The following is a 15,965-nucleotide window of genomic DNA, read 5'->3' on the forward strand; positions in this document are numbered from 1 at the left end:
GTCAACTTTTCTTTGTCACGTCTCTAGCCGACGACTGGCTTTTTATACGTATTTGACAATATAGTCCAAACACAGTGTAAATTGACGCCAAGGTGAAAGTGTACCTCATGTGAAGATAGAGAGTTTCATGAGATGGATGAAAGAAGTCGAAGAACTTAGTCCACGGCGAAAGAGGAGGGGGAGATGTCGGTGGCACTGCAGAGGCAGGCAAAGGCCAGGTTAGGGAGGCCTTGTGCGTCTCAGTGGTTTTCATTTTCATTCTGATTGGGATGGAGAATTTGGGAAGGCCTTTAAGCAGGGGAAGTGACAATCAGGTTTATCTTGAAAATTTTCCTTTTGAAACAAACACACTAAAATACATGACTTTGCAATTGTATTTCTGTGATTTTATCCCATAGATGCTGCTCCACATGAACAAAATGACACCTGTGTGAGGCTTTCCATTGTTGCATTATTTGTTCAGCAAAAGTTGCTTGGTTAAGCAAACAGTGGTATGATGAGAAGCTGTAAAGCAAATAAAGATCTCTATGTGCCAATATGGAAAGAGCTCCAGGCTGTATTGGTAAGTGGAAAAAAAAAGTTTTAGAACAATGTATAATAGTAATACGGTAGGCTGTCTTTTGTGTTATAAGGTGCATATGCTTGCATTTAGCTCAAAAATCCTAGAAGGTTTTCAAAAAAGATACCAATGGAAATAATTATCCGTGGAAGGTTGGGGTGAGGAAGGCAAGAGTGGGTGCAAGAGTTCTCTGGGTGTTTCTTTCTAGTGTGTTGAATTTTGAACTGTGTCAGTGTTGTACCTGATAAAAGTAAATACATTTACAAATCATTCTGGCTGCCCTAAGAAGGGTGGTTGTAGGGACAAAAGGCTGGAAGCTGGGAGACCTTTAGGAAGGTACTGAAGTGTCCCTGGCAGAGCTAGACAGTGGCTGGCTCTGGAAGGGAGCAACGGAGGTGCTGAGAGGGAGTCAGCTTGCAGGTACAGAGCCAATTGGATTTGCTGTGGATTGCACGTCACAGGTGGGAGAAGAAAAAAAAAGAAATCAAGGATAATTCCTAATATATTTGTGTTGAGCAGCTGGAGGAGAAAGGCTGGCGTAGAGGTGGAGAAGGGGCCAGGAAAACAGAAAGCCAGGTTTCTCTTTGGGGTTCCTAAAAACTGAGAGGTCTCTTGAATGTCCAAGTAGAACCGTCCACAACTAGAGAGACACATCTAGAAGAATCAGGACAGCAGAGATGTTTCCAAAGATGAGTTCAACCTCCCATGAGTTCAAATTAAAGGACTGAGAGACGGAGGTAAAATTAATGAAAACCTCAAGCATTTTGTTAAACGTCCATCTTCACGTTGATGCCTCACAAAGGAAAATATAAAGGGAAAAATGTCATTTGTGCTATGCTAAGATTCTGTTGAGGAGTTCTCTTGTGGCACAGAGGCTTAAGGATCTGGCATTGTCGATGCAGTGGCTTGGGTCACCGCTGTTGCTTGGGTTCCATCCCTGGCCTGAGCGTGGTGGGGGGAAAAAAAAAAGGATTCTATTGGAAAAAATTAAGTCCGAAAATTCCAGTCAATTATTATTCTTAGTTCTAAGAGTAAGCCTGTGGTAAATATAAAGTAAATGTAGTTTCACGATTTTTATTTCACTTTTAAGATAAAATCCAAATCAAAGCCTTTTCGCTCTTTACTATGAAATGCAGACAGCCCATTCTAAGTGGCCTTTTAGTTGTCCACATAAGCTGGGAAAGGACGGACCCAAGCAGGGACAGAAACACGGGAGACAAATATAATTCAAACTTTTCCTCTTGGACATTAAACTCATGTCTTTATTAAGAGAATAACTGACTGCATGAGCTGGATTGATGATGAAGCGAGAGGTCTCCTTTACCATGCTCGAAGCCAAATGAATACTTTTTGCTTAAAATGCAGTACTGCTTTCTTAAGAACTCTACTGTTAAATATTAATTTACCTTTTATGTGTTTACCCCGAGCAGAACAGACTTTGAAAAAGTCCTTGTGTTAATATGTCAGGGCATTACTGGTTATAGTGTTTGTGGCAATGCTCAGTGTCTTAAAAAGTTCGGGCTGCCAAAACAAATGACAGTCTCACGGTTCTGGAGGCTGGAGGTCTGAGGTCAGGGTGCCATCTCGGCCAGGCTCTGGGGAGAGCCCTCTTCCTGAGTACATTTTCATACGGCCTTTCTTTGGCTCATGGCTTCAGAGGGAGATTTCATGTGTCTCTGCCTTTTTTTAAAAAAATTATTTTCAGGAATTCCCGTCGTGGCGCAGTGGTTAACGAATCCGGCTAGGAACCATGAGGTTGCGAGTTCGATCCCTGCCCTTGCTCAGTGGGTTAAGGATCCGGCGTTGCCGTGAGCTGTGGTGTAGGTTGCAGACGCGGCTCGGATCCCGCGTTGCTGTGGCTCTGGTGTAGGCCGGTGGCTACAGCTCCAATTCAACCCCTAGCCTGGGAACCTCCATATGCCGTGGGAGCGGCCCAAGAAATAGCAAAAAAAGACAAAAAAAAAAAAAAAAAGGAAAAACAAAAAGAAATTATTTTCAGGAGTTCCCATTGTAGCTCAGCAGTAACGAAGCTGACTCTTATCCATGAGGATGCAGGTTCGATCCCTGGCCTTGCTCTGTGAGTTAAGGATCCATGAGCTGTGGTGTAGGTACAAGATGTGGCTCAGATCAGGCGTTGCTGTGGCTGTGACGTAGGCTGGCAGCTGCAGCTCTGATTCAACCCCTAGTCTGGGAGCTTCCATGTGCCGTGGGTGTGGCTCTAAAAGGACAAAAAACCAGTTATTTTCATATTTATGTATTTATCTTTGCAGCACAGCATGTGGAAGTTCCAGGGCCAGGGAGTGAAACTACGCTGCACTTGAGGCAATGCCAGCTCTTCAGGCCATTGCACCACAGGAACTCTCTCTCTTCCTCTTCTTACAAGGGCACAGATCCCATCCTGGGGGCTCCACCCTCATGATCTAATCTAACCCTAACAACCTTCCAAATGTCCCACCCCCAAATGCCATTATGTTGGGATTAGGGTTTCAACATATGAATTTGGAAGTGGGGGGCACAAACTTCCGGTCCACAGCCCTCAGCCGGGGTCCACCTTCAGGCTAAAGACCCTCACACCCCCAGGGGCGGGACATGTTGGCTGCTGATTGCTTCCAGCTGAGTCCTCTGGAGGATTTGCCTGAAGGAAGCGGTTTCCCTCAAGGTCGGGCCCCGTTTCTGAGGGGGTGAGTGATGGGCACCATGGGATGAGAGTACAAAGGTCCAGCCCTCTTGGCTCAATATGAGACAACTGGGATGAGCCATCCCACCTCCTGAGCCCCCACGAGGTCACCTGAGCCCAAACTTCTGCCTCTGTCCTGTTCCCCTGGCTCCCTTTCAGGAGTTGTTCCCAATAGACTTCCTGCCCACACATCTCTGTCTCCGAGTCTATTTCCTAGAGCCCGACCTAAGACATGAGTCGACCTCATTAGCAGCATATTCAACTAAGAAATAACCCGTCAGGCAGATTTCTCTGCATTTTGTGTAGGTTAAGGCACCGCATGAAAGGTAAATGTGGGTAACACACAGCTTAGAGAGCGCACTGTTGATCACTCCCAGGGCTTGCGGTATGCACTTTGCACGTGTCATACACACCTTTATGGAAGGGGAAAACGCTTCCTTAACATGTGTTTGGGGAGTTCCCATCATGGCTCAGTGGTTAACGAATCCGACTAGGAACCATGAGGTTGCGGGTTCGGTCCCTGCCCTTGCTCAGTGGGTTAAGGATCTGGCGTTGCCGTGAGCTGTGGTGTAGGTTGCAGATGCGGCTCGGATCCCGCGTTGCTGTGGCTCTGGCGTAGGCCGGTGGCTACAGCTCCGATTCGACCCCTAGCCTGGGAACCTCCATGTGCTGCAGGAGCAGCCCAAGAAATGGCAAAAAGACAAAACAAAACATCTACTGGCCTCACATCCTTTTGCCGATCTCAGAGAGTAGTCTCTTTGCACATAACTGATCTCTGAATGTGTTACAATAAGAAAGAATCAAGTTTTGATTCCATTATGCTAGAATTTATTTTTGTTTCTCAAAGAAGTGTAACAACAGGCAGTCCAATTTCTGTCTGAATATTCTTGGAGAAAATGATGAGTAAATCATGAAACGAAACAGCCAGTTCGGCAGCTCTCCTGAAGAATTCTCCAGCAGGGGTTATGTGGCTGCGTCTAAAATAAACAGCCCTTTGATGCTGAGTTGATTTATCTTAGGCATAACAATTCCCAGGTCATAGATTCTTTCTGCTAATTCATTTCCGTCATCATAATTTATTTAGCCTTCACCTTTCAAGATCCTCTCTGACCATTAGTACGACTTTTAAAATAGCATCATGCAGGCAGGGTTTCACAAAGAATGTTCAGGCTCTCCTCTCCCTTTCATGTCATCATTTGGTGACGTTCAGGGGATTTTTTTTTTTCATAGCTCCCATGTAGGCTAACTTATATTCCGAGATTAAGTCCCAAAGAAAATCTGTCTTCAGGACTCTCTTGTATGTTTTAATAGTTATTTCTCCACTTATTCTCTTTTCAATTTTTTTTTCTTTTCAATTTTTGAATGATGTCATTCAGAATCAATGTTGGTGGTTTATTTTCTTGCAGACTTTTGCCAAAATAGTGTGTATAATAGTCCTTACAATTTTTTCGAAATATGCTTATGTTATAATTTAACTTACCAATGTATAAGAAATATTGTCCACGTCAATAAATGCACCATGAAAATATTGATAATTGCACACTATTTTATAGTATGGGCATATCATAATTTCTTTAATCAACACCCTGTTATGAAACATGTATATTATTCCTGTTTTTATTACTTATATAAACAATGTATAAATGGACATGCTTGCAAATAAATCTTTGTGCAAATAACTAATTATTTCCCGAGGATAAATTATAAGATGTAGAGTTGCCATCGTGGCTGAGCAGTTAACAAACCTGACTGATATTCATGAGGATGCAGGTTCAATCCCTGGTCTTGCCCAGTGGGTTAAGGATCTGGTGTTGCCATGAGCTGTGGTGTAGGCCAGCAGCTACAGCTCCAATTCGACCCCTCGCCTGGGAACTTCCATATGCCGCAGATGTGGCCCTAAAAAAAAGATCAAAAAAAAATTCTAAGATGTGACATTTCTGCATCAAAGAGTAGGTACATATTTAAGACTTTTAAAAACATCTATTGCTAGATTATTTCAGTTTCTATTCCCACCAATAATGTTTAAACATGTTCTTTCTCGGAGTTCCCCTGTGGCACAATGAGTTAAGTATTTGGTGTTGTCACTGCAACAGCCCAGGATGCTGCTGTGGCAACTGGTTCCATCCTTGGCCTGAGAATGGGCGTGCCCTCCCCCCCCAAAAAAGAATGCTCTTTCTCACGCTCTTGTCACTCTGCATATATCATTCTTTTTTCATCTTTTCTAATCTAATAGTAGGCTTGTTTTTTTGTTTTTTTTTTGTTTTTTGTTTTTTGTCTTTTTGCCTTTCCTAGTGCCGCTCCCACGGCATATGGAAGTTCCCTGGCTAGAGGTCGAATCGGAGCTGCAGCCACCAGCCTACGCCACAGCCACAGCAGCTCAGGATCCGAGCCACGTCTGGGACCTACACCACAGCTCACGGCAATGCTGGATCCTAAACCCACTGAGCAAGCGCAGGGATAGAACCCTCAACCTCATGGTTCCTAGTCGAATTCTTTAGCCACTGAGCCACGACAGAAACTCCAAAGTAGGCTTGTTTTTAGTTGTATTTCTTGTGAGCCTGAATTTGTTTTAGTGGGGGGCACCCCTATGGCGTGTGGAAGGTCCCAGGCCAGGGATTGAACGCATGCTGCAGTTGCAGCCTGAAACCACAGCTGTGGCAATGCCAGATCCATAACCCACTGCACCACACAGGGACTCTAGTGACTCCAAATTTTTTTAAAAAATGTCTATTGACCATGTACATTGTCTCTTCTGTGAATTGTCTGTTCATCTCTGAACATAAAATATTGACTTTGAGTATGTCTCTTACTGAGTTTAAGGAGCCCTGTCTGCATGTTTATCATACACATACATGAATTCTACATATAGATTTACCTATATTCTAACTAGTTTTTTTCCAATTTGTCTTAATTTTAAATTTGATTTTCTGGGCATAAATATTTTTTAAAGCAGTCAAATGTACCCATTTTTTTAATATAATTATGCTCATGTTGTAGTGCTAAAAAAAAAAAAACTTCTACAGAAGACCGTATAAATAGTCTGAGAGAAACTATATTTTTCCCAGTAATTAATGGATTCATTAATGGATTTACATTAAATCTTTTCTTAAAACTTGATTTTTTTTTTTTTTTGCTTTTTGCTTTTTAAAGGCCGCACTCATGGCACATGGAGGTTCTCAGACTAGGAGTCTAACCGGAGCTACAGCTGCCAGCCTATGCCACAGTCACAGTAGTGCCAGATTGGAGCTTCGTCTGCGACCTACACCACAGCTCATGGCAACGCCAGATCCTTAACCCACTGAGCGAGGCGAGGGATCAAACTCTCAACCTTATGGTTCCTAGTGGGATCTCTGCTGTGCCACGATGGGAACTCCTAAAACTTAAAAAAAAATTTATTTAGGTACTTGATTTACAGCACTGTGTTAGTTTCAGGTGTACAGCAAAATGATTCAGTTATACATATTCATCTACTCTTTTTCAGATTATTTTCTGCTATAATTATTACAAGATATTGATATAGTTCTTTGTGTTACATAGTGGGTCCTTGTTGTTTATCTGTTTTATATACAGTAGTGCTACCTGTTATTCCCAAACTCCTAGTTTATCCCTCCTCCCTTCCCCTTTAGTAACTAAAAGTTTGTTTTTTATGTCTGTGAGTCTATTTCTGTTTTGTAAATAAGTTTATTTGTATCATTTCTTTAGATTCCAGATGTGTGATATCATATGGTATTCGTCTTTCTCTTTCTGACTTACTTCGCTTAGTATGAGACTCTTTAGTTCCATCCGTATTGCTTCAAATGGCATTATTTTGTCCTTTTTTTTATAGCTGAGTAGTATCCCGTTTTATATATATGTGTGGGTACTACACCTTCTTAATCCATTCATCTGTTGATGGACATTTAGGTTGTTTCCATGTCTTGGCTGTTGTGAATAGTGCTGCAATGAACATGGGATGCATGTATCTTGTTCAGTTATAGTTCTGTCTGGCTATATGCCCAGGAATGGGATTGCTGGGTCATATGGTAGTTCTCTATTTAGTTTTCTCAGGAACCTCCATACTGTTTTCCATAGTGTTTGTACCAATTTACATTCCTACCAACGGTGAAGGAGGGTTCCCTTCTCTCCACACCCTTTCCAGCATTTGTTACTTCTAGACTTATTAATTATAGCCATTCTGACTGGTGTGGGGGGTACCTCCTTGTAGTTTTGATTTGCATTTCTCTAATAATTAGTGATGTTGAGCATTTTTTCATGTGCCTACTGGCCAACCATATATCTTCTTCGGAGAAATATCTATTTAGGTCTTATGGCCATTTTTTGATTGGGTTATTTATTTTTTTGTTACTGTTGGGTTGTATGAGCTGTTTGTATATTTGGAAATTAGAACCTTGTCTGTTGCATCATTTGCAGAGATTTTCTCCCATTCTTCTCTTTTCTTTTTTCTTTTTTTTTGGGGGGGGGGACTGTACCTTCTGCATCTGGAGGTTCCCATAGCCACAGCAACACCAGCTTCTTAACCCACTGAGTGAGGCCAGGGATCAAATCTGCGTCCTCATGGATAATAGTCAGATTCATTTCTGCTGAGCCATTATGGAAACCCCCCCCCTTTTTTTTTTAATGATTTCCTTTGCTGTGCAAAAGCTTTTGAGTTTAATTAGGTCCCATTGGTTTATTTTTGTTTTATTGTCGTTATTCTAGGAGGTGGGTCAAACAAGATGTTGCTGTGATTTATGTGATTTATGAGCATTCCACCTGTTTTCCACTAGGAATTTTATAGTATCTGGCCTTACATTTTAGGTCTTTAATCCATTTTGAGTTTATTTCTGTGATCATTATTGTTTTATAATGTAGTTTGATATCTGATATGACTCTTTATCTCATCTGCATGTTTTTTAAAGACTATATTATCTTTAATATTTAACTCTTCTACCCTTTTTCAAAATGTCCATTATTCTTATATATTTATTCTTCCATATATATATAGATCTTTCTAAACTTACGATGGGGTTACATCCCAATAAACCCATCATAAGTTGAAAATATTGTCAAGTCAAAAGTGCATTGAGGAGTTCCCATCGTGGCTCAGCGGTTAAAGAATCTGACAAGCATCCACAAGGCTGCAGGTTTGATCCCTGGCCTAGCTCAGTGGGTTAAGGTCCGGCATTGCAGTGAGCTGTAGTATAGGTTGCAGACACAGCTCAGATCCCTTGTTGCTGTGGCTGTGGTATAGCTGGTAGCTGTAGCTCCAATTTGACCCCTAGCCTGGGAACCTCCATATGCCATGGGTATGACCCTAAACACCAAAAAAAAAAAAAAAAAAAAAAAAAGTGTGTTGACCTAACCTATTGAACATCAAGGTTTAGCCTAGCCTACTTTGCACCTGCTCAGAACACTTGTGTTAGCTTACAGTTAGGCAAAATCGTCTAATACAAAGCCTATTTTATAATAAAGGTGGAATATGTCATGTAATTTATTGAATGTTGTCCTAAGAGCGAAAAACAGAATAGTTGTCTAGGTACAGAATGGTTGTAAGTATACTGACTCTTTATCCTTGTGATCATGGGGCCAACTGGGAGCTGCAGGAGCCTGCCCAGCCCCTCTACAGAAGGTGGTTAGCCTAGGGGAAGAGTAAAAATCAGGATTTTTTTTCTTTTTTTTTTTTTTGGTCTTTTTGGGAACACACCTCTGATGTATGGAGGTTTTTAGGCTAGGGGTAAAATCGGAGCTACAGCTGCAGGCCTGCACCACAGCCACAGCAATGCAGATCTAAGCGTCATCTTCGACCTATACCACAGCTCACAGCAATGCTGCATCCTTAACAGACTGTGTGGGGCTAGGGATCGAACCTGCATCCTCATGGATACTGGTTGTTTTTGCTACCACTAAGCCACAACAGGAATTCCTCTCTCTCTCAAATTTAATGTTTTTTTTTCTTTTAACTAAACACTGATCACACATCCTGGCCATAACTTTTGCAATTTGAGAATCAACAACAAAACTAGCAGACATTTCTTTTTCCTTCTTCACAATTTCATGGATAGAAGATTCATTCTTATCCTAGATCTTAGCAACCTCAGCATATCATTTTTTTTTCTTATTAAGTTGAGAATATCCACTGTTTCACTTAAAGGAAGCACTTTACAGCTCCTCTTTGGCATTTCCTAATTGCCAGCGTCACTACTCTTGCACTTTGCAGCCATTATGACATCGAGTCACTTGAACACAAACACTTCAATAAACTACTGTCAATCTGATCATTGAGGGGCTACTAAGTCTGCATGACTGGTGTGCAGCACACCTTGGACATAGGGGTGGATCCCAAGTGGAGCAGGACAGAGGAAGGCTTTGTCATGCTACTCAGAATGACATGCATTTTAAACTTATGAATTGTTTATTTCTGAGATTCTCCACTTGATATTTTTGGAAATCATAGGTAAAGGGGGACTACTATATCTATTTTGGAGAAAAGTCTCTTCGGGTCCTTTGCCCATTTTTAGTTAGGTAATCAGTCTTTTTCCTGATGAGTCATAAGAATTTTTCTTACGTGTTCTGAATATCAGATAAATAAGATATGTAGTTTGCAGATATTTACTTGCATTCTATGTGTTTCTTTCTTTCTTGGATTTTTTTTGTTTTTTTGTTTTGTTTTTTGTTTTGTTTTTTTTTTTTTTTTTGGTCTTTTTGCCATTTCTTGGGCCGATCCTGCGGCATATGGAGGTTCCCAGGCTAGGGGTAGAATCGGAGGTGTAGCTGCCAGCCTACGCCAGAGCCACAGCAATGCAGGATCTGAGCTGCGTCTGCGACCTACACCACAGCTCACGGCAACGCCGGAACCTTGACCCACTGAGCAAGGGCAGGGATCGAACCCGCAACCTCATGGTTCCTAGTCGGATTCATTAACCACTGCGCCACGACGGGAACTCCTGTTTTGTTTTTTTGGCTGTCCCCACAGCCCGTGGAAATTCCCAGGCCAGGGATAAAACTCATGCCATAGCTACGGCAATGCCTGATTCTTAACACACTGCGCCACAAGAGAACCCCTCTTTTCACTTTCTTGATGGTGTCCTTTGAAGTTTTTAATTTTTTTTTTTTTTTTTTTTGTCTTTTCTAGGGCCACACCTGTGGCATATGGAGGTTCCCAGGCTAGGGGTCTAATCGGGACTGTAGCCGCCAGCCTATACCACAGCCATAGCAGTGCCAGATCCTTGAGCCTCATCTGCGACCTACACCACAGCTCAGGGCAACACCGGATCCTTAACCCACTGAGCAGGGCCAGGGATTGAACCTGCAACCTCATGGTTCCTAGTCGGATTTGTTAACCACTGCACCATGATGGGAACTCCAGAAGTTTTTAATTTTGATGAATTTTCATTTATCTCTTTTTTATTTTGTCCTTTGTGCTTTTTATTGTACCTAAGTAACCATTGCCTAACTTAAAGTCACAAAAATTTACCACTGTATTTTCTTCTAAGAATTTTTTAGTTTCAACTCTTTATTTTTAGATCTACCATCCATTTTCAGTTAATTTTTGTGTGTGGTGTGAGGTAGCAGTCCAGTTTCATTGCTTTGCATGTGGGTATCCAGTTGCCCCAGTTCCTAATCTATTGGCTTTTAAACATCTTGTAATTATCCACCTAGCAGCATTTCTAATAGATTTCTCTCTCTTTTTTTTCAAGTAGATAATACCATATTCAAATGATAACTTCCCTTTCTCTGACACTCTCTGTACTTTTTTTTTTTTTTTTCTTTTTAGGGCTTCATCTACAGCATATTGAAGTTCCCAGGCTAGGGGTAGAATCAGAGCTGTAGCTTCTGCCCTACACCACAGCCATAGCAATGCCAGATCTGAGCTGTGTCTGTGACCTACACTGCAGCTCAGGGCAACAGTGGATCCTTTAACCAACTGAGCAAGGCCAGGGATTGAAACCCCATCCTCATGGATAATACTTGGGTTCATTACCGCAGGCCGCAATGGGAACTCCTGTGTTTTTCTTCATTTTAGAGGGAATATTTATAGAGTTTTGCTGTCACTAAGTATGGTACTTTGTTTCTATTCAGTAGTAAATGCTTTTCAATATCTGCTACTGTGTCTATATTTTTCTGCTACTGATATAAGCTGAGGAAATATGATCTAGCTGCAAAACCTCTTTAAGTTATGTTTTAAGAAAATATTGTTGGAATTTCTCTGTGGCTCAATGGGTTAAGGATCTGGCATTGTCACTGCTGTGACTCGGGTTTAATCCCTAGCCCAGGAATTTCCACATGCTGTGGGCGTGGCCAAAAAAAAAAAAAGAATGTATCGTTATAATTTCTGCATTAGTATAGCTTGATATTTATTAAAGGAAGGCTCCTCCACAATCTTTTTCTTTTTTTGCCTTTTTTTTTTTTTAGCGCCACACTCGAGGCATATGGAGGCTCCCAGTCTAGGGGTCCAATTGGAGCCACAGCTGCCAGCCTACGCCAGAGCCGCAGCCACCCCAGATCTGAGCCATGTCTGGGACCTACACCACAGCTCATGGCAACGCCAGATCCTTAACCCACTGAGTGAGGCCAGGGATGGAACCCCCCACCTCATGGTTCCTAGTTGGATTCGTTTCCGTTGCGCCTCAACGGGAACTCCCTTTTTTTGTTTTTTTTAATGTCATCTTTGGTTAAAACGGTTTTGTATTTGTTTGTTTTGAAGGTAACTTTTATTAAGACTGAATAGTAGGCATTGTGCTATGGGTTTACACAAGGACTCCTTTACTCTTCACAACTGCCTGGCAAAGTAGAGACCATCACATCTTCAGTGTGCAGATGGGGAAGAAACGAGGCAGAGCGTTTACGCAACGTGTCCAAGGACACACAGCTGGAATGTAGCAGAACTGGGATTTCCGCCTGGCTGTCAGCTGACTGGGGGGACTTTATCCTTTTCTCCCTTAATTGAGGTATAATTGACATATTACATTATATTAGTTTCAAGTGTACCACATAATGATTTCCTACGTGTATATATTGCAAAATGATCACCACTACAAATCTCGTTAAACATCCATCACCGCACATAGTTACAAAAAAAAATTGTTTTATGGCCACCCCCCCCCCGCCACCCCGCATATATACATTTCTGGGCCAGGGGTCGAATCAGAGCCCGCAGCTGTAGCAATACCAGATCCTTTAACCCACTTCGATGGGGCGGGGATAGAACCCATGCCTCCACAGTGACCCAAGCCACTGCAGTTAGGTTCTTAACCCACTGCACCACAGTGAGAACCCTAAGAATTAATTTATTCTAATCTTAAATAATTTTATTTGAAAAGTAAATCAACTAGTGAACTAGAACAGACAGCAAATGTATAGATTTCAAAATGTAGAAAATAATATAATAATATATACAGTGAAATAAAATCTCCTTTTTACCCCATTACATTCTTCTCCTTGCAAGCAACTACAGTATTTTATACAAGAGCAGGACTTTTTTTTTTTTTTTTTTTTTGGTCTTTTTTGAAGATTCCCAGGCTAGGGGTTGAATTAGAGCTTCAGCTTGTGGCCTATACCAGTCACAGCAATGCCGGATCCTTAACCCACTGAGTGAGGCCAGGGATCGAGCCCTCATCGTCATGGATACTAATCAGATTCATTTTCACTGCGCCACAACAGGAACTCCCAGGACTTTTTTTTTTTTTTGGTCTTTTTTGAAGATTCCCAGGCTAGAGGTTGAATTAGAGCTTCAGCTTGTGGCCTACACCAGTCACAGCAATGCCGGATCCTTAACCCACTGAGTGAGGCCAGGGATCGAACCCTCATCGTCATGGATACTAATCAGATTCATTTTCACTGCACCACAACAGGAACTCCCAGGATTTTTTTTTTTTGTCTTTTTGCTATTTCTTTGGGCCGCTCCCTCGGCATATGGAGGTTCCCCGGCTAGGGGTCTAATCAGAGCTGTAGCCATTGGCCTACGCCAGAGCCACAGCAACGCGGGATCCAAGCCACGTCTGCAACCTACACCACAGCTCACGGCAACGCTGGATCCTTAACCCACTGAGCAAAGGCAGGGACCGAACCCGCAACCTCATGGTTCCTAGTCGGATTCGTTAACCACTGTGCCACGACGGGAACTCCGAGGATTTTTTTTAAATAAAAGAAATACAGGAGTTCCCTTGTGGCCTGGTGCTTAAGAATTCAGCATTATCACTGCTGTGGCTCAGGTTCAATCCCTGCGTGCCTCAGGTGGCCAAAAGAAAAAAAGGAAGACGCACTTATGGGAGTTCCTGTCGTGGCTCAGCGGAAATGAATCTGACTAGTATCCATGAGGACGCAGGGTTGACCCCTGGTCTCGCTCAGTGGGTTAATGATCTGGCATTGCCATGACCTGTGGTGTAGGTCACAGACGCAGCTCAAATCTGGCGCTTCTGTGGCTGTGGTGTAGGCCAATGGCTACAGCTCCGATTGGACCCCTAGCCTGGGAAGCTCCATATGCTGTGGGTGTAGTCCTGGAGAAAAAAAAAAAAGATAAAAAAAAAAAAAGAGAGAGAGAGAGAAATACACACACAACACATGCATAAAAACATGACACATATATGCAATATATGCAAAACACATCAAATGTTTACATGAGAAAAACAATTGCTAAGCAGTCCAAAGGAATCAGATGGAATGGAAAGAGTTGACAGAGTCTGTTCACAGAAAAGAGAGAGAAGCAGCTGAGAAAACTGCTTGGTATTTTTCCACTATTGTCAGTTACCAGTTTATTTAAACTCCAAATCTGTTTTCTCACCAAGTTACAGCAGGAAATAAATCTAGAATCCGTGCCATATTAACTGCATTAAATATAAGTGTCCACCACCTCAGCTTTCCCCACCTCAGATGGCAAATAAGATAGAAACCATGCGTTCCTGAGAGGCGACAGATCCAGAGCACAAAATGCCAAATCGAATTTCCAAAATGTACTAAGGCTCTTCATTTCTAAATAATCAAAATCATGGCACAAAAATAACTGAAAAGCCTTTCCCCAAATAATTCTGTTGATGTTGAATAGTCATTTGGAACCCACGTGTCTAAGAGGGAGAGCCGGCTGTTGGGTGCTGATGGGCACCTTTAGCAGAGTCCCTCCTCTGGGCAATGAGGAGGGTGGGGGGACAGTAGCGGGAGCTTGGACGCAGTAGGAGAGGAAGAGGTGCTGATTCAAGCAAACCAGACTCACAGAAGGCTGATGGATAAACAGAAACACCGTCTGTTTGTTAACCCTAAAGACCCTAAGAAAACCGAGCGTTTCTGTGGATGACTGGGAGGTGACAGTGATAGTGTGTGGTGGTCTTCACAGGTCCTGAGCCCCACTGTCTTAGTTCCAATCCAGGGCTGGCTGTTTGTCAGCAATATAGCCTCAAGTGCTTATTTAACGTCTCTCTTCCTGTGAAAATGGGAACAACCACAGGACCTACTTCGGCAAGTCATTGTAAAGATTAAATGAACTAATTCATGTTGAACATTTAGCACTGTGTCTAGCACATGGAGGACACTAAAAAAAAAAAAAAAAAAAAAAAAAGAAAGAAAGAAAAAAGGCATTCCCGTCATGGCTCAGCATAAAACGAATCTGACTAGCATCCATGAGGACACAGGTTTGATCCCTGGCTCAGATCCCAAGTTGCTGTGGCTGTGGTGTAGGCCGGCAGCTACAGCTCCGATTCGACCTCTAGCATGGGGACCTCCATATGCTGTGGGTGCGGCCCTAAAAAAGGCAAAAAAAAAAAAAAAAAAAAAAAGTTTAGCCATTAGTATTAAGGCTACTCTTTTCTATTTCTGTTGACCTGTAGTTGTTTCTGCTCATGGAGAACAAGCTATTTTTAACTCTTTGCCCAAATTAAGGAAAGGGAAAAAGGGAAGCCAAATGAGAGACCAGTTTGACTTGATGGTGAAAAGTCTGAAATATATTCGGTGTCAAAGAAACGCAGTTGTATTGCTTTCAGATTTGAATTACAACTCCAAAAAACATGGAGAATAAGAAAATAAAGTTAATTTTCCCAAGGTGAAGGAAGTAAGAGGGAATGTAATGTAAAAATGCATATTAAACAAGTATTTCTAGAGTGCCAGTGTGTACCCAGCTAGTTTTCCCTTTTCTATCCTTGCCTTTCTTAAATCCATTTGCAACAGAGCAGCCAACATAATCTTTTAAGGACTTACGTCAGATTGTGTCCCTTCTGTGTTCAAAATCTTCCAGAGGCTTCCTACCTCATTCGGGGTAAAAGCCAATATCTTCCTAATGCTGTGCAAGGCCTCGAATAACCTGCTTTTCCCCACCCCCAAGCTCTAGCTCTCTGACTTAATTCCTCTGCACCTTCCAGCCACCTCAGGCCTGCACAGGCCACGTGGGACACCTTGCTGTCCCTTAACCATGCCAGGTACTCCTGCCTCAGGGCCTTTGCACTGGTGGTTCCTTCTGCCTGGAGTCCTCTTCTTTCTTCAAAGTCACATTTCCTTTATGACCTCACAGAAACGCCACCTTCCCTGACCCTCCTATTTAAAACCGTAGTTTCTGCCTCATCCCTACCAACTGTCTAATCTCCTTCCCCACTGCGTTGTCTTTATGGTGCTTCTCTGTGTATTCATTGATTTATTTTGTTTATAATCTATCTTACCCAGTCAATGTAAATTCCACAAGACAGGCGTTTCTGTATGCTTTGTCTATTGAAGGAGCATTAATCCTTAACTTAGTGATAGCACCCTGAGTTGAATGGATAAATGGTCATC

The 15,965-nt window shown here is 42.3% G+C and overlaps 1 long non-coding RNA gene across 1 annotated transcript in view; it reads left to right on the forward strand.

The window, feature by feature from the left end:
- LOC102165198 (uncharacterized) overlaps nucleotides 1-15,965 on the forward strand; it is a 101,467-nt gene that overhangs the window by 15,839 nt on the left and 69,663 nt on the right. The window contains 1 exon segment of the long non-coding RNA NR_201386.1: nucleotides 399-562. This is a non-coding gene — a long non-coding RNA (uncharacterized LOC102165198).

The sequence above is a fragment of the Sus scrofa genome, chromosome 11 (genome assembly GCF_054392235.1).
Source record: "Sus scrofa isolate SSC_HxYL_T2T_F1_AM1 chromosome 11, Sscrofa_HxYL_maternal_Yorkshire_Landrace_v2.0, whole genome shotgun sequence".
Taxonomy (NCBI): Eukaryota; Metazoa; Chordata; class Mammalia; order Artiodactyla; family Suidae; genus Sus; species Sus scrofa.